This window comes from Pseudophryne corroboree, chromosome 1, assembly GCF_028390025.1.
Source record: "Pseudophryne corroboree isolate aPseCor3 chromosome 1, aPseCor3.hap2, whole genome shotgun sequence".
Lineage (NCBI taxonomy): Eukaryota > Metazoa > Chordata > Amphibia > Anura > Myobatrachidae > Pseudophryne > Pseudophryne corroboree.
In genome coordinates, this window is record NC_086444.1 from 800,868,667 (window position 1) to 800,884,470 (window position 15,804).

The 15,804-nt window shown below is 38.8% G+C and overlaps 1 long non-coding RNA gene across 2 annotated transcripts in view; it reads right to left on the reverse strand.

Annotated features, from left to right (window-relative positions):
- Positions 1-3,116: 3,116 nt before the first annotated feature.
- The window catches only part of LOC134948112 (uncharacterized), a 68,576-nt gene continuing 55,888 nt past the window's right edge, over positions 3,117-15,804 (reverse strand). Inside the window, exons 3-6 of one of the 2 annotated variants that reach the window (XR_010182919.1) lie at positions 7,437-7,512; positions 7,256-7,313; positions 6,232-6,305; positions 3,117-3,186 (exon numbers count right to left, since the gene is read on the reverse strand). This is a non-coding gene — a long non-coding RNA (uncharacterized LOC134948112). Of the gene's footprint in view, positions 3,187-6,112; positions 6,306-7,255; positions 7,314-7,436; positions 7,513-15,804 lie in introns of those variants that run through there. The other variant, XR_010182915.1, reaches the window with a different exon arrangement.

Sequence of the window (15,804 nt, forward strand, 5' to 3'; positions counted from 1 at the left end):
AACACAGGAATACACAAACCTGAACTGTGTGTAGCAGCGCTTGGAGATCGCTCTTCTGTATATCATTGTATCTAAAAAGAAGTTATGCTCTTTTGGGTGATTTTTGAGCTGCAGCTAGGGCGCAAGTTACTATTTCACTTCTTTTTTGACTCGTTGACACAGGTGTATAAAATCATGCACCTAGCCATGCAGTCTCCATTTGCAATCATTTGTGATACAAAATGGGTCATGCTGAAGAGCTCAGTGAGTTCAAGCGTGGTACTGTCATAAGATGCCACTTTTGCAATAAGATGCTTCGTGAAATTTCATCCCTGCTGGATATTTAACTGTAAGTAATATTATTAGAAAGTGGAAGTGTTTACGTAGGAGCAACAGCAACTCAGCCATGAAGTGGAAAACCACGTAAAATTACAAAGCAGGGTAAACGACTGCTAAGTTGCCAGTGCTCTGCTGATTTCATAGCTGAAGAGTTCTGAACTTCCACTTACATTAATGTAAGTACAAAAACTGTGTGGCAGAAGCTTAATGGAATGGGTTTCCATGGTCGACCAGCTGCATGCAAGCCTCACACTACCAAGTCCAATGCCAAGCGTCGGATGGAGTGGTATAAAGCACACCGACACTGGACTGTGGAGCAGTGGAAATGTATTCTGTGGAGTGTCGAATCACGCTTCTCTGTTTGGCAGTCAGATGGACGAGTCTGGGTTTGGCAGATGCCGGGAGAATGTTACCTGCCTGACTGCATTGTGCCAACAGTGAAGTTTGGCGGAGGAGGCATAATGATATGGGGCTGTTTTTCAGGGTTTGGGCTAGGACCCTTATCTCCAGTGAAGGGCATTCGTAATGCTTCAGCAAACCAATACATTTTGGACAATGCTATGCTTCCAACTTTGTGGCAACAGTTTGGGGAAGGCCCTTTCTATTCCAACATGACTGTGTCCCAGTGCCCAAAGATAGGACTATAAAGACATTGTTTGATGAGTTTGGTGCAGATAAACTTGACTGGCCTGAACAGAGCCCTGACCTCAACCCCATCAAGCACCTTTGTGATGAACTGAAATGAAGATTGCAAACCAGGTCTTCTCATCCAACATCAGTGCCTGACCTCATAAATGATCTACAGAATGAATTTGCACTAATTCACCACAGAAACACCCCCAAAATCTTGAAGAAAGCCTTCCAAGAAGAGTGGAAGCTGTTATAACTGCAAAAGAGGGACTATGGTTGTTTTGGAGAGCGCCTTGGTATTATTATACAAGAAACCTCTCACCAATTTGTTGGGAAAAAGAGTAAATAAATAGTACCTTTAAATATGATGTGAGTATTCTGATTATTCCTTATAATATATTTCTGAGTACACCCAAACAAATTAATCCTAAGCATAGATGTATACCTTGTAAACCATTTCACACATAGTGCAAGTATAGTTCATTCTTATGGCTACATTTTATGTATATTGATGCCGTCAGTTAACCAGATTTGATATTGGCCAGTTCAATTCATTCTACAGCAATAATAAAATTTTCAGATAATGCGTTTCATCGATAACTTCTTCAGGGGTTTTAAGATTCTAAATCAATGGCCTCTCCTGTTTGGATAGCAGCACAGTTGATCAAATACAAAAAACCTACAACAATTAAGGTTTTCTTAGTCAGTTCCTCAAGTCAGACTACTCTAGGATTGCTAGATTGGTTATCTATACAATCTCTCAAGTTAGGTATTTCTGTGAGTATTTTGAAATGCTAATTTAGCAAATATGTGTTCTCTCTCCTCTCTGTGCAGTCTGAAGTTCAAGTGAAAAATTTATATATAATAAAATTAATTTAATTTGCATACCCAGCTGTAGACACCTCAGACTTTGCTTTCTTAGGACCATTGTTCAGATATGCTATATTTGTCTTTTGTCATGTATTTTTTCATTCTTATCTTTTTTGTAGTATTTATAAAATACTGCTCTTAGAATCTGTCTCTGTTGTGTGGTTCTGGAATGTGGGTCTTATTTCAGTTTAACCGCTGCATACTAAGCCAGTTTCCATTGGAAAGTTAGAAATTGGAAGTAGAAAGCAGGATACAGATAAGATTTTATTTTCTTGCCTGATGTACAAATAATTTATTGTTATCATATGGTGGCAAAATACTACAGTACACCATCAGTGATCACTGGCTTCTTTTCATTTCTGGTTGAAGACTACTGAGAGAAGCAGGGAATTTAATCTAATATTTTATTACTGTCACTCTAAAATATTTTTGCTGAACATTGGAAAGGGAATAATTGATATTGCATAATAAAATACTGTAATTTTTGTGTTAAGTATGTATGTGTTTCCCCTTTATTTCTCTCACAATTGACCTGCATTCATAGTTTAATGGTCATTTATAGAGGTAGAGTAGGATACCCTCAGTTATGTCACAACATTTATTGTCATGCGGCCGCTACTCAGTAGCAGGACACGACAGAAGAGATTATCCCAAGTTAGGATGTCACCAGATCCCATGATGCTATCATTCATTCTTTGACCACTTCTTTGTTGAGGAACATCTCACTGCTGTCCAGTTCCTTCAGCCACACCTCAACAATTGCAGCAATACACACAAAGGACTGCTGTCCTAAGTCTTTTCATTTAATCTATTTGGCTCACACTCATTTTCTAACATGATTTTTTTTTATCAGGACACTGTGCAGTAAATACAATTAACATGAGTATTAATAATTTTATAAACAGTTTATACCTGGACTGAATTATTAAATCAAGCATCATTTACCATTTTCTCTGTTTATCCCTGTAGGCAGTGGAGAGGCATCTAATCTCTGTCTTCAAGATCTCTCTGTGCTTGAACTTTGATTCACAGATTGGTCTTTTCTAACCTCATGGGATCACCAGCCTTGTCCATTTAAATCCCTCTGAGTCGATAGATGCAATAATAGCTTTGGGCACATTTCCACTGAACCCAGAGGGAAAATGACCATTTCAATAAATGTAAAGCTGTGCTACACACAACCTGCACATTATGTAAACTAGGCTCCAGGGAACAATTCCTCTATTATGATCCTAAATAATGTAAGGAATTATTTCCTCTTCTATATACAATAGCATCTTCACTCACTTACAAGTACCATGTACAATAAACAGTTGCAAAAATAATGTAAATAAAATGTACCAGGGAGTGCTTTTATAAATTCTTCTTCTTTGTGATGAACATTAAAAAAAAAAAAGTTTTTTTGTGTCAATCACAATCCTTTCACATTTGTAAGACACTGTTATTATAGTTCATGGTGAATGAAACACTTGTTAAAATGAATTTTATATTTGCATTTAATTATAAATTTGGTGTAGTACATAAATGTTGTCATAGTGAACTTGCATTACATGAAAATCATCTACTAAAGGAACACAAGCATATAAGACACTGTATTTGTGTCCATGTCCCTACATACAGTAACTAACCTAGGGGGCTCCGTAGCAACATTTTCAAACACAAAAAAACTTCCAAAGTTGTGCCACCATTACCTTCCACTATAAGCTTGCCCCCAGACTCCCATTGGGTAGTTCCACGGGAGTCTTGGAGAGGACTTATAGTGGAAGGAGAATAGAAACCTAATGCTGAGTCCTGGGTACAGCAGCGGCTGTGGCACACACAGTACTGTTGATCCCTGGGATAAACAGCCAGCACATATATTACATACAGCATAACAAGTGTGTTTATATGTGCTAATCACCCTCCCTATGCAGTGTGTGGTTGGCACTGCAGCCAAGGGGCAGCAGCCACCACTGTTACATAGCTATTTTAATCGGTAGGCTGACTCCATACCGATGGACGGGATCCCAGATGTCACAATACCAACACCGGGATCCCGCCAGAGGTACCATACCACCACTGGAATACCAGCCAGGTAGGTAATTCCTCCTCTGTGGGTGTCTATGAAACACATAGAGGGAGAATAGAACCTGTGGCGAGCTGAGCTCGCCACCGAGCCGGCAAAGGGGCTTCATTGCCCTCGCCTTCCCTGCTGGCATTCTAATGATTGGGATCCCAACATCGGTATAATGAGATACTGATCCAATTTAATCTATTAAAATGAGAGATGTGCAGTTCGGTTTCCTGAAATCAGATTCTACCCAAATTTCGTGGATCCGAACCAAACCAAAACCTGGTTTGGATCTCCTGCGGAAATCTGTTCCAAACCAAGTCCCAGCTCAGATCTTTCTGCCGTTTGGAATTCGGATTTTAAATCCAAATTCTGGATTTTGGATTACATGATTTTATCTGTTTTTATCGATTTTCATTAATGATTATTGATTTTTAACCAAACCGAAAAACGAATCCGAACACTTGAGGGTGTTTTTTCTCCAAAACAAAAACACAATGATGAATTACAGTAGAACCAAAATCAAAACCAAAACATGGGGGTTCGCACACATCTCTAATTAAAACATTGGTCGTATGTTGCTGGTGTATGGAACATGCAAAACGTATTAGCTAATCTGCAAATTTTTACCAACATAAAAAAATAAAAATCCTACTGATGATGAGCAAAACATTTCATTAACCTTTTATTTAAATATAACTGAACTATGCAATTTCATTATTATCCACTATATTTAATTAACAGTTATTTATATAGAGCACACATACTATATGCAGTAGAATATTTAGTCATTTACATAAGCATGGTTGGTGTAATGATTAGTATTGCTGCCTCACAGCACTGAGGCATATGGAATTCACTAGAACAGTGATTCTCAAACTCGGTCCTCAGGACCCCAAACAGCTAACATTTTCCTTATCATCTAGCAGGTGCACAGGTGTATTCATTATTCACTGACACATTTTAAAAATATACACATGTGGAGCTAATTATTTCACTTGCAATTCTGTTAAAATACTTGGAAAACATGCACTGTTTAGGGTACTGACTGAGGACCGAGTTTGAGAAGCTATGCACTAGAACATATACAACGCAAGTATGTTTAAAAATACTGTATGTTCAATGAAAAGCAGAAAAGCAGACATATTTACTAGCAATGAGGTAGTTAAGTGCAAATTTATACTAAATAAGCAAGCAAACATATGCATTCACTGTCTAACGTGCAAGCTCATTGCGGATTTGTTACTCCAGTTTACTGCAAGTTTACAACTATCAACAGTATTAACAGAAAACCCTCCATTCCCTAAGCATGTCCATGTCTGCTCTTCAGTGCAACGGTATCTGTTCAATTTGCCGGCTGTCGGTATCCTGGCGGTCAGGATACCGACTTCGGAATCCCGATAGCCGGCTATGCCAGCAAAACAGGACTATTCCCACTCGTTGGTATCCACGATGCCCACAAAGTGGGAGTAGATCCTGTGGCAAGTGCAGCAAGCCCGCAAGTGGACTCTTTGTGCTCGCCCCACTGCCGGCATTCAGGCAGGTGGGATGCCACTGTCGGGATATGGACAGCCGGCATCCTGTCCGCCGGTAAATCGTATGTATTCTAGAACTACTATATGTTTAGAAAAAACAAAATTTCCAATCTAGAAGCCTTTTATTATTTGTATTTTACAATATGCAAGTACACTTAAAAATTCACAAGAACCACATTGTATACAGTATGTAATTTTTTTAAGACCTGAATTGTTTACACGTTATAAATTTATGAATATATCAGGCTGTCTGCCTTTTAAATTCATAATCAATTTTAAAATGGCTTTTGAAATCCTTTTTGTGTGCTTATTTTAATTTCTTTTGATATATCTGCAGTGCAGTGAATACATCTTGAAAGTAAAGTATCCCCTCCAGCAAATTCTTTTAGTTGTTTTGCCCTTGAGACTTTTGCTTTAGGAAGAAACAAGAAAACTGGAGCAACTAAAATTCAATAGTCCACAAGGTTTTCCTTCAAATGATCTATGTATAACATAACAGTTCAATAGTTCAAAGATCAATAACATAATCAGCCAGCTGAGCGTCTTTATTTTATCATATTAGCATTAACATTTGCATCAACTCTTTATACTAGTTTCTTTGAAAACTAGTACTTTCTTTTTTTCAAAACACAAAGTTTTCAGAAATTATAAAAATCCAATAAATATATTACTGTCTTATACAATTCTAACATGTGTTATATAGGGAAAATGTATACAAATAAAAACATTGCTTCTAAAAAATTATGTTATCATTTAACAATATGAATATATAAGTAATAAAAAAACTCAGTTTTTCTAATTTCTTTTAAAATGATAGGCCTAGAATACCTTTCACTGTGGAGAACTTCTATATCTCTGAGCCAAATGTTTGGTATTGGCATCATATGCATATGGTCACAGCACTGAGGTGGAAAAAAGTAAAGTTTGAGGGTCAGAAACAATTTCCAGAAATTAAGGAAAAATTATAATTTGTTGACTTTACCTTCTCTTCATCCTACTTTGACCTGAATTGACAAGTAGCACTCACCGTTAGCACCACTGTGATATAAAGTGAACAAGGGCACCACAATGTTATATGGTTGGGTGACATTAAAAAAAAATTGGCACTCCCCCAATGATTACACCCCTCCCCCCCCCCCCCATATGTGGGGAGCGTTTACTGCCAGATCACCGTGGAGAACGGGGGGATCACTGCGGAAACTCCAGTCCTACTTTGGAAAGTCTGCTGCCACTGTGTGCTACCCCAAGCCCTATGTCCTGGCTGGCTCTTCACACAGATGCATTACTGGGAGGAGTCGGGGATGTCCCAGCAGGCTCAGCATGGGCACGCCTATTCCCAGTAATGATCCCCCCATTCCGACGCCCCTGAAAGTGACCCACTTATATATAGGCAGTTGGCTTTTTAATACAATACATTTTAAAAGTTATTTGTATAATGTCCAGCTGAATTATTATTATTATTATTATTATTATTATTATTATTATTATTATTATTATTATCTAAATTGTATATTATACAATGCTCATTTAAATATTTTGTTTTATTACACCTATTTTTTATGTATTCATTCATTCATTCATTCATTCAAGTAATGTACATTTATTTATTTTATAAAAGAAATCCACAGCCTTCAGAGCCTGGTATACTGCCCCTAGTGATAGTAACCACCACTGTTGCAGTGGCTAGCAGCATTGCTAGTTTGCAGTATTGCAACAATGGGTTTCAATCCTTACATGGTGTAGTTTGTGTAGAGTTTAAATCAATGCCCCACCCCCTCCCCCATGCATACTATATGCAGTCCAAAAATAAATAATTGTGATTAAACTGTACTTCACGTGTACATTTACATACCTGTGGCAAAGATATGAGTGTCTAAACAATTTCTGTACAGTGCTGAAAAATATGTTTCCTGCATACAAATATAAAGTAATAGTAATGATGCATCTGCCAAATTACACAATGTAACATTATCAAAATCCATGTTATCTGTCAACTTAAATTCAATTTCAATTATGTAGTTGTTAGTACATACCTTGCTATTCAATATAAATATAATGCCGATGGGGCAAGTCATCAACTGCACCTTGTAGCATGCTGCTAAGTGCTGCCTGAGTTGGAAACAGAAAGATAGCACAGGCAATCCAGGATGATATAGCAAAATCTTCATACTGTATTAGGCAAAATGGGGATGTTACCTCATAAATTATAATTCTTCATGAGTTTTTTTTTTATATTTTCCACTGCCAAACAGAATAAGGTCATGTTTATTTAAGTCTACTGAATTAATAATTTACAACATTATTGATACATTACTGAGAGAGAGAGAGAGAGAGAGAGAGAGAGAGAGAGAGAGAGAGAGAGAAAGACCAAGGAGGGAATGTAATAGGGTGTGAGAATCAGGAAGTGAAAGATTTTGTAAGAGTTCTCCTGTTTTTTTAAAGGTGCAATCATTTACATGGCAAAATCAACATGGTGAACTCTCACAAAATCTCTCACTTCCTGATTCTCACACCCTAATAAATCCCCCCCCCCCAAAAAAAATGCAATTTATAGTCAATAAATAAAAGCCAACCTGTAGTGTAATAGATGTTTCAATAAATAAATAAGTAAATTATTATTATTATTATTGTTGTTATTATGTGTGTACCAAAGGTATTGACAAATTAAGCTCATGCATCTGGAGTTTTCTATGCCTCCTTCACACTGTTCATCTGTGGTGAAATCCAATGAAAATCGCCTGAGGCTCTGATGGCACCTCAATATCTTCTAGGGCTGGATGCATGAAGAATCGCATTTTGCATGTGATGCATTCTGCTACTTATCGTAAGCAAAACAGTGTTTAGTAACAGTATGTTTGAATAAAATAAAAAAGGACAGCTATCTTGTTAAGGGTAGTCACTTACATGTGCACTGCAGGAGACACTGTTAGGGATCTGATTGGGTCCATCTCAGGAAACAGTGCAATTAGAAACCCATAGACATCTATTAGGCAACACCATCTACTGAGAGCATTGCCTACCATGTCCAAGCGGAGCTTGGTGCATATAAAAAATGTGTTCAAACCAAGGTATATGTATCACTTAATATTGACAGAGCAGCTTTCAACAACTCATGTTGTCATCAACTGAGAAACCAGAAACAGTCCAGGGTTATCTATTATCTATAAAGAACAACAACAAAAAGGAGGCTGCACTGTAAAACACTTATAAGAAGAACAATGTCAGAGAGCAATATTAGATTTCTCTAATTGAGCAATTTATTAAAAGAAAATTCATTCAGAAACATATAAAAACATATATGTCACATATGGATTAAAAAGAATGAATTCATACTAGGTATTGGGATAGGATTACCCTTTGTAAAACGTGTGGAACAAATGAGGTTTGAGCTGGAGTTGTCTGTTCCTAGTGCACCCCTGTATCAAAAGCACTTCGAAAAAGCTGCAAGCTGAATGAATGTTTAAGATGACAGACCTAAAAAATTGTCTCTTAATGTAGAGTGTCCATGTCGTAAGATCTGGACTATCCCCTGGATACAAACAACTACCCTCAGTCCCTCACCCTGAGAGGATTCCAGCATTTGCCTTTAAACAAGAGAATCACCCACACCGTAATGCATGAGGAGCTCATTCTAGAGGTACCTTTGGAGCAAACTTTCCTCTAACGGTGAATGTTGCCATCTCTCCATTGGACTCTCATATGTGTATGGGACATTGTTGAATGGACCAGTGCTTTTGATGCAGGGGTGCACTAGGAACAGACAACTCCAACACAAACCTCATTTGTTCCAGACATTTCACAAAGGGTAATCCTATCCCAATACTTAGAATGAATCCATATGTGACATGTATGTTTTTATATGTTCCTGAATTAATTTTCTTTTATTAAATTGCTCAATTAGAAAAATCTAATATTGCTCTCTGATATTGTTCATCTTATAAGTGTTTTACAGCGCAGCCTCCTTTTTGTTGTTGTTCTTTATGTTCACAGTGGGAGTGACTTCCCCTGTTTTTTGAGGCAGCTGCTGAGTAAAGCATCTCATGTCATAAGCGCCTACTATACCTTGGTATAATTTTCTTATCTATTATCTATGAATCACAGTTACAGCTCAGCCAATACATGGGATCTCAGTATATCTGGATTCTCAGCAAGAATGAGACTGCTTGCATGCTAAGAACATTAATGTGGTTCTAGAGTTACAGTGTCTATCAAGATTCATACAAGGATCCTAGGAAATGTTTTGCATGACAAACACTTTGGCACATTGAAAAGGCTTTTGCTAGTAGTTACTTTATGTATGGTGGCCTGGAATCAATGTTCAGATGGAAATAGTGAAGGATGTAAAATGATTAAAAATGCTCCTCAGCAAACTTCATTACATGGCTCTCAACCCCATGGCAAAGACTTCATAGTGATTATGCTAGTCCTTTCATGTGTCAAATATTCCTTTCAGATTTCTAATAGTTGTGGATGAACATTCTAAGGGGCCTGAATTCAAGAAGAAGTCTACAAAATTCCTTATAAAAATGAAATTCTACAAAAATTCATTACCTATTAAATTTATATGGTAATAATGGGCAATAGTTTGTTTCAAAAAAATTCCATGACCCTCAAGGCCATGGGCCACTAGCAAATTATTCTACAAAACAATATTTAAAAATTATTATTTGATTAGTTGAGATACTACTTTGGGTAAACACTATGAACAACACTAGCTGAAAGAAGAGATCTTGTTGGGATTTACTGAAACTAGAAGTACTCTACATAAAGAAGTTCATAATAAACAATTAAAAAAAATATGCATCAAAGTCAGACACAGACTAGAAATGTCAGTGTTGGTCAGGAACTGGTGCTACAATAGCATTAGATATTTAAGATGACATATCTAAAAAATTGTCTCTTAATGTAGAATGTCCATGTCGTAAGATTATTATTGCATAGTCATTTAGATCAAATTCCTAAAGCACAAGGGTGAAATGTCATGATCTCAAATATTGAATCAATTGAAAAGATGAAATGTTGAATAAAATCAAGAGCCAAATGTACTGTTAGTTGAACATGCCCAGGATTCTTCTACAGAAATGTCTATTCAACAAGATATAATCCCAGAGACTCTAGTTGTTACACCACTTATCCTACAAGAAAGTGAATCTTCACTGCATAGGTCAGATCTATCAAAGTGAGGAAAAAGATAAAGTGGAGGGTGAGAAAAGTACCAACCAATCAGCTGCTTAATGCCATGTTACAGGCTGTGTCTGAAAAGTTACAGTTAGGAGTTGATTGGTTGGTGCTGTATCTCTCTACATTTTATTTCATCTCTCCCTATTTAAGAAGAACAAGAGTCTCCAAAGGTAGTGCAACTTTCATACTCCTGTGCCCCAGGGTTTAACATCTGTTACCCTGAAATGCAAGAGGGACCTTTCTAAAGACAATTTATAATCCATAGTATTGATATAGTGAAATATTTGACCTGATTCAGAGATACACACAGTCCAGATGTTCATGTACTTGAGTGATTTTTTTGACAACTTTGCATGCATGAAAGTCGAAAAAATATTGCAATGTGCCTTTCGTCCCTTGGACTTACAACAATCCTTCACTTTAGACACTGGAAGCCTTAATGATGCATGAGGAAGTACTTTTTTTGTGTTTCCGCTAAGAGTCAAGTAGTATACTTACATCTATTATACTATTTTTATATTCTATTGTTTAATACAAAAATACAATGTTGTGATATGACATAATATTGAATATACTACATATATGGTATGCACTTGTAGTTTTCTCCTTTTTTGCCATATCCTTCTAGGTAGTAGAGCAGTGTCCACTGCACATGCAAAGTAGAGATTTAGGGGGACATTTACTAAGCAGTGATAAGAGCGGAGAAGTGAGCCAGTGGAGAAGTGCCCATGGCAGCCAATCAGCATTGAAGTAACATCTATAATTTGCATACTACAAAATTATACAGAGCTACTGATTGGTTGATGGGACAACTTCTCCACTGACTCACTTCTCCGCTCTTATCACTGCTTAGTAAATGTCCCCCATAGTCTTCGGAACATGGCGGGCACTATGTTTCCAGAGATTTGCACATGTGGAGTAGACTCTGGCAAAATGCCATAGTCTACTGCGTCATGAAGAGGAGAGTAACCCTTCCTCTGTTAAAACACAGCTGGAGTAGAGTATCCCTTGAAACTCCTTAACTGTTAACTAATTGGCATGTAACATGTCTATATACTAGCACAGCCTGTAATTTGTTTGTGTCGCTATGGTGACTTAAAATGTGCAAAACCCATTCAGGTGCACACACTAAGAATTGTTAAGGCAAAGCATGGGGCTTTACAGGCGGGAGACTGGGAGGTAGCTAGTAATGCATGCAAAAATAATCCGCTCATGGGCATGTTATGGCAGTGTCATAGGAACTTCACTGAAAGTTACTGAGTACAGAGATGCTCAGTCGCTTACATAGAAGAACAAACTCAGAAGGAGAAACTGCATCTGCCATAGGGCTGGTCCAAGTTTTAATAGTGCAACCGATGTTTGTTGCTTTACTCTCCAGGAAGCAATGGAGTGTATATAGTATTTCAGTCCATGCACATTCAGATGCACGCTTTCTCACAGAGGAAGGGCTTTGTAGTGATAATAGCATAACGATGCAGAAGCGACTGCGGCAAAATACGCAAACAAGGATGATGCTGCATCCATCTCTGAATCAGACCCATTGTGTGCAAGATAGGTGGACTACTAAATAGCTAAATAAAGGTAAATGTTAGCAGTGTGCTGAGAAATGTGTTTATATCATGTACCAAACTGGCATCTTTGTATTGCAGTATGTGCATTTACAGAAACGTAACTGATTCAACAGCTGATGTCCCTCACAGTTCCCAAGTGGTTAGTGTGTTAATTCTACACCACATAAATCAGTGCAATGTGCTGTCCACACCTGTGCATGCTCACCTATATTATTAATAGATAAGGCACTTTTTCTTAAGATTATTTGGGTTATTGATTACAAAGCAGAAATGCATTTTTACCACTTACAGTATTGTAGCAATAACAAAATCTGTAATCACTGCTTTTTATAGGTTTTGTCACTGTACTTATTAAGGGATAGTAGGTTGAATAAGCCAGTAAAGCTCCGTCTCCTGTGCTCATTCCAAAATCTGTAATCTCCCTCTCTCTCTCTCTCTCTACTTGTATCTTTCCATCACTGTTCAAGCATGCAGTAACTACCCCCATTCTGAACCCCCCCCCCCACAATTCTGACCCTAAAGGGGGGGGGGGGGCGCACGCATAGCAATGTGTGCTTAAATACTAAGCAATCTGACTAGATTCCGAAGAAATGAAGCACACATCTCTCGGTGTGTATGCCCCATAGCGATAGCGATGCGTGGCCCCACACGTCACTATCGCTGGTTCTAGATTGGCCTGTGTGCTGAGCAGGGGGAGAGATGTGTGCTGAGCAGGGGGAGAGATGTGTGCTGAGCGGTCTGTGCTAGATCGCTCAGTACACATCGGTACCCCCCTTAACGCTCTCTCAAACTACTATCCCATCTCTCAGCTCCCTTGCCCAAGCTACTTGAGAGACTTGGCTACACTTGCCTCACACACTGTCCATACTAATATGGGCTATTCCCAGTTTGAAACCTCAAAGCAAATCATACATGTTGCAAATGCAGAATGCAGAGGTACAGAGCTCTTAGTCTATTAGTGTGAGGTAATCCTTACCTTGTGCCATTTCCTGCATTAAACTTCAACTACATCACACATCCATGATGCAGTCAACAGCACAGGTAAATGCAGGAGGCAAGAGATGGATGTGTGAGTTAATTTGAGGGGATGTGAATTGTTGGTGGTGGGAATGATGGCATCAGCATATGTGGCAATTCTGTTGGTACCTTTCTGAGTAGTGTCATGTGTAGGTAATAATGAGAGTACCTTTGATATGCATAGAAGTTCCTATGACAGTAAAAACAATGTCTTAACCATGGGGACATAAAATGCCTGATGGGGGACATATGCTGTATATGGCTGGTGGATGGTTTAAAGGATGATATGGCTGGCTCAGTAGCTTGATTCCTCTGGAGATGGTCAATGTCCCATTCTTGCTTCGCTATTTTGTCTGTTATTTGTCATTTCAACATGCTGGTCACTAGTGATGTGCACCGGAAATTTTTCGGGTCTTGTGTTTTGGTTTTGGATTCGGTTCCATGGCCGTGTTTTGGATTCGTACGTGTTTTGGCAAACCCTCCCTGAAATTTTTTTGTCAGATTCGGGTGCTTTTTTTACAAAAAACCCTCAAAAACAGCTTAAATCATAGAATGTGGGGGTCATTTTGATCCCATAGTATTATTAACCTCAATAACCATAATTTCCACTCATTTCCAGTCTATTCTGAACACCTCACACCTCACAATATTATTTTTAGTCCTAAAATTTGCACCGAGGTCACTGGATGGCAAAGCTAAGCGACCCAAGTGGCTGACACAAACACCTGGCCCATCTAGGAGTGGCACTGCAGTCTCAGACAGGATGGCAGATTTAAAAAATAGTCCCCAAACAGCACATGAGGCAAAGAAAAAAAGAGGTGCAATGAGGTAGCTGTGTAACTAAGCTAAGTGACCCAAGTAGCCGACACAAACACCTGGCCCATCTAGGAGTGGCACTGCAGTGTCAGACAGGATGGCAGATTTAAAAAATAGTCCCCAAACAGCACATGATGCAAAGAAAAAAAGAGGTGCAATGAGGTAGCTGGGTGACTAAGCTAAGCGACCCAAGTGGCCGACACAAACACCTGGCCCATCTAGGAGAGGCACTGCAGTTTTCTAGCGAGAGGATGAGTGCTTCCATCCTCATGTGAATCTGAACCACTAGCCATGAACATAGGCCAGGGCCTCAGCCGTTACTTGCCACTCCGTGTCGTAAATGGCATATTGGCAAGTTTTCGCTTCTCATCAGATGCTGTTAATTTTGATTTTTGGGTAATTTTACTGAACTTTTGTAGTATACTTGACAACACGGAGGTAGAGCAGTGGACTACTGTACCGTACTGCTATATATATATACTGGTGGTGAGCAAAATTCTGCACTCTCCTCCTACTATATACTGCGCACAACTAAAATGCAGCACAAGTATGGATGCATAGTATACTTGACGACACAGAGGTAGAGCAGTGGACTACTGTACCGTACTGCTATATATATACTGGTGGTCAGCAAAATTCTGCACTGTCCTCCTACTATATACTGCGCACAACTAAAATGCAGCACAGGTATGGATGCATAGTATACTTGATGACACAGAGGTAGAGCAGTGGACTACTGTACCGTACTGCTATATATATATACTGGTGATCAGCAAAATTCTGCACTGTCCTCCTACTATATACTGCGCACAACTAAAATGCAGCACAAGTATGGATGCATAGTATACTTGACGACACAGAGGTAGAGTAGTGGACTACTGTACCGTACTGCTATATATATACTGGTGGTCAGCAAAATTCTGCACTGTCCTCCTACTATATACTGCGCACAACTAAAATGCAGCACAGGTATGGATGCATAGTATACTTGACGACACAGAGGTAGAGCAGTGGACTATTGTACCGTACTGCTATATATATATATATATATATATACTGGTGATCAGCAAAATTCTGCACTGTTCTCCTACTATATACTGCGCACAACTAAAATGCAGCACAGGTATGGATGCATAGTATACTTGACGACGAAGAGGTAGAGCAGTGGACTACTGTACCGTACTGCTATATATATACTGGTGGTCAGCAAAATTCTGCACTGTCCTCCTACTATATACTGCGCACAACTAAAATGCAGCAAAGGTATGGATGCATAGTATACTTGACGACACAGAGGTAGAGCAGTGGACTAGCAAGGCAGGAAAATCCGAGGCTGCCTCGGAACCGTGTAAAATGGGTGAAGTTCGTTGGGGCTCGGATCCCGAGAAGAGGTAGAGCAGTGGACTACTGTACCGTACTGCTATATATATACTGGTGGTCAGCAAAATTCTGCACTGTCCTCATACTATATACTGCGCACAACTAAAATGCAGCACAAGTATGGATGCATAGTATACTTGACGACACAGAGGTAGAGCAGTGGACTACTGTACCGTACTGCTATATATATACTGGTGGTCAGCAAAATTCTGCACTGTCCTCCTACTATATACTGCGCACAACTAAAATGCAGCACAGGTATCGATGCATAGTATACTTGATGACACAGAGGTAGAGCAGTGGACTACTGTACCGTACTGCTATATATATATACTGGTGATCAGCAAAATTCTGCACTGTCCTCCTACTATATACTGCGCACAACTAAAATGCAGCAAAGGTATGTATGCTATATATATACTGGTGGTCAGCAAAA